The sequence below is a fragment of the Macaca mulatta genome, chromosome 15, assembly GCF_049350105.2.
Source record: "Macaca mulatta isolate MMU2019108-1 chromosome 15, T2T-MMU8v2.0, whole genome shotgun sequence".
In the NCBI taxonomy this organism is placed as follows: domain Eukaryota; kingdom Metazoa; phylum Chordata; class Mammalia; order Primates; family Cercopithecidae; genus Macaca; species Macaca mulatta.
In genome coordinates this window covers 76,957,799-76,961,449 of record NC_133420.1, presented here as the reverse complement: position 1 = coordinate 76,961,449, position 3,651 = coordinate 76,957,799, and the positions used below count along the sequence as shown (strand labels likewise).

Genomic DNA, 3,651 nt, shown 5'->3' with positions numbered 1-3,651 from the left:
TGTTTATGATGTGGCCTGACTGCTCCTAACAGCCTGTACACAGACACATGAACAAAGGAATGACTTACATTTGGAACTTACATTTTAGAAAGAATCAGAGCAAAAACATTTGGAAAATTTACAGCCTGTTCATGGGGCAGAGAAAGAAAAAGCTTTTAATTCAAGCAGGTTGTGGAGCAATTTCTTGCTAGAGAAATTTGCATAACTAAATGAGAGCCAAGTGCTAATATCCAAGACAGTGGGAGAAGACCTTGAAGACATTTTAGAGGTCTTTGCAGCAGCCCCTCCCATCACAGGTCCAGAGGCCTAGAAGAGAAGAATGGCTTCATGTGCCTGGCCCGGGACCCTGTTTCCCTTTACAGCATCAAAACACAGCTCACCACATCTTAGCCACTCAGGCTCCAGCCTCATCTCAAAGGGGGCCCAGGTACAGCTCTGGACATAGTTCCAGAAGGTGCAAGCTATAAGCCTTGGCAGCTTCCACATGGTTTTAGGCATGTGGGTGCACAATGTGCAAGAGTTGAGGCCTGGGAGCCTCTGCCTAGATTTCAGAGGATGTATGGAAAAGCCTAGGTGCCCAGGCAGAAGGCTGTTACAAGACTGGATCCCCCACAGAGAACCTCTACTAAGGCATTGCCAAGGGAAAATTTGGGGTTAGAGCTCACACACAGAGTCCTCACTGGGGCACTGCCTAGTAGAGTTGTGAGAAGGAAGCTACTATCCTTCAGACCCCAGAATGGTAGATCCTAGTATCTATCAATGGCTTGCACCCTCAACCTGGGAAAGCAACCAGCATTTAACTTCAACCCACTGGAGCAGGCCTAGGGGCTGAACCCTGAAAACCACAGGAATGGAGCTGCCCAAATCCTTGGGAACCCACCCTTTGCATCAGTATGCCCTGGATATGGGACATTGAGCCAAATAAGATTATTTTGGAGCTTTAAGATTGAATAATTTCCCTGCTGGGTTTTGAAATTTCATGGGGCCTGTAGCCCCTTTCTTTCTTTTTTTTTTTTGAAGGAAAATTTGTATTTTAATTATTTTTATGTATAGAAAACTCAACAGTGTACATTTAACCCAGTTTAGTGGCAAGTTTTTTAGCCTTTGCCTTTTCGAGCTTGGCGATACCATCCACAGACTTGGGACCCAGGACATTGCCTCCCCAGTGACGGCGGATCTCATCGTATCTGTCGTTGTAATTGGTCCTGATAGCTTCCACCAGCTTAGCCAAAGCGCCTTTGTCTTCCGAGTTCACTTGTGTGAAGGTGACAGTGGTGCAGGTCTTCCTGTGGACTAGACGTCCCAGTCTTGCCTTCCCCTTGATAATGCAGTAAGGGACCCCCATTTTATGACACAGGGCAGGCGAGAAGACAACCAGCTCGATGGGATCCACGTCGTGTGCAATCACCACCAGCTGAGCTTTCTTGTTCTCCACCAAGGTGGTGATGGTGTTAACTCCTGCTCGAAGGACAGGTGGTCTCTTAGTGGGGACGTCCCCTTTGCCAGCAACTTTATTCTCAGCCCGGGCCAACAACCTCTGCTTCTTCTCTTGCTTTGTCTCCGGTCTGTACTTGTGGGCCAACTTAAGCAGCTGAGTAGCTGTTTGGCAGTCCAGGGCCTGGGTGAACTGGTTAATAGCAGGAGGCACTTTTAGCCGCTTAGAGAGGATGGCTCTCTTCTGCTGCAACCTGATATAGTGAGGCCATTTCACAAAGCGGGTGAGGTCTCTTTTGGGCTGGATGTCCTGTCCAATGCCAAAATTCTTAGGTCTTTTCTCAAACAGAGGATTCACCACTTTCTTGGCCTTCTGCTTTTTCATGACAGCAGGGGCCAGAGCCACCTTCTTTCCCTTGGCCTTCTTTCCTTTCAGCGTCTTGGGCGGCGGGAGTAGAGCTGTATTTGGCTGATTTCTTCCTTTTGGAATGGGAATATTTACCCACTGCCTACTCCCACTGTATATTGGAAGTAAATAACTTGTGTGTGTGTGTGTTTTTTTTTTTTTATTTTACAGGCTTATAGCTGGAAGGGACTTGTCTTGTCTCAGATGAGACTTTGAACTTTGGACTTTTAAGTTAATGCAGGAATGAGTGATGAGTTTTGGGGACCATTGGAAAGGCATGATTGTGTTTTGCAATGTAAGAAGGTCATAAGATTTGGGAGGCGCCGGGGCAGAATGATGTAGTTTGGATATTTGTCAACACCCAAATCTCATATCAAATTGTAATCCCCAATGCCAGAGGTGGGGGGCCTGGTGGGAGGTGTTTGGATCATGGGGTCAGATTCCTCATGGCTTAGTGCTGTATTTGTGATAGTAAGTTCTCATGAGATCTTGTCGTTTAAAAATGTGTGGCACCTTCTTTCATGACTTTCTTTCACTCTTACTCATGTTATTGCCATGTGATATGACTGCTCACCCATGCCTCTCATCATAATCAGAAGCTTCCTGAGGACTCCCCAGAAGCAGATGGCATTAAACTTCCTGTACTGCCTGCAGAACCATGAGCCAATTAAATATCTTTTCTTATAAATTAACTAGTCTCAAGTTTTTTTATATAGCAGTGCAAGAATGACCTGATAAACTTACTTGTTCACTTTTGCTTATTTTTCTTGAATGTTTGAAGTATTATTTTAATAAATTTTGCTCACTTTCATGTCATTTAAGGCATTTAAGATATGATTTCTTTTAGTATTGTCAGTTTGGGATGTTATTTAAGTCAGTTTTCAAATATGTTCAGAAATAGAAGTTTAGTTTTATTCTTATGAATGTGGATATATAATTTTTGAATCATTTATTGAACAGACTGTGTATTTCCTCCAGTGTACGTTCTTGGAATCTTTGTAAAAAAATAATTTCACTGTAGGTATGTGATTGTTATTTCTGGTCTCTCTTTTGTTCCATGGTCCATGTGTCCAATTTTATGTTGGTACTATGCTGCTTGGATTATTAAATCTTTGTAGTATAGTAGTGTGATGTCACCAGCTTTGTTTTTTTTGTTGTTGTTGTTGTCATTTTAGGATTTTTTTCTATTTCTGTGAAGAATTTCATTTATATTTTGATATCAAATCAAATAGGGATTCCATAAAATCTGTAAATTGCTTTGGGTAGTATGGTCATTCTAATAATATTAATTCTTTCCATTCATGAATGTAAGATATCTTTTCATTTCTCTGTCTTCTTCAATTTCTGTCATCAATATTTTATAGTATTCAGTGTAAAGATCTTTCACCTACTTGTTTAAGTTTATTCCTAGGTATCTTATTTACTTATTTATTTTGAAATCTATTTCAAATACAAATATATTTCCTGTTGAAATTGGAATTATTTTCTTGATTTTTTTCAGATTGTTTGCTACTATTGTACAGAAATGATTCTGATATTTGTATGTTGGTTTAATATTCTGCAACTTTACTGACTTTGTTTATTAGTTCTGATAGATTTTTGTCAAAATCTTTAGGGTGTTATCTCTATAAGATCATGACATCTGCAAACAGGAACAATTTGACTTCTTTTTTTTCCAATTAGGATTTCTTTTATTTCTCCTCTTGTCTAATTGCTCTGGCAAGGACTTCCTTTACTGCACTGAATAGAAGTGTTAATAGTGGGCATCATATTCTTATTCATGATCTTACAGAGAAACCTTCAGCTTTTTC

At 40.8% G+C, this 3,651-nt stretch overlaps 1 pseudogene; it reads right to left on the bottom strand.

Annotated features, from left to right (window-relative positions):
• Window positions 1-1,072: 1,072 nt before the first annotated feature.
• On the bottom strand, window positions 1,073-1,893 carry LOC709444 (large ribosomal subunit protein eL8 pseudogene; annotated as a pseudogene).
• Between the last annotated feature and the right edge of the window lie 1,758 nt (window positions 1,894-3,651).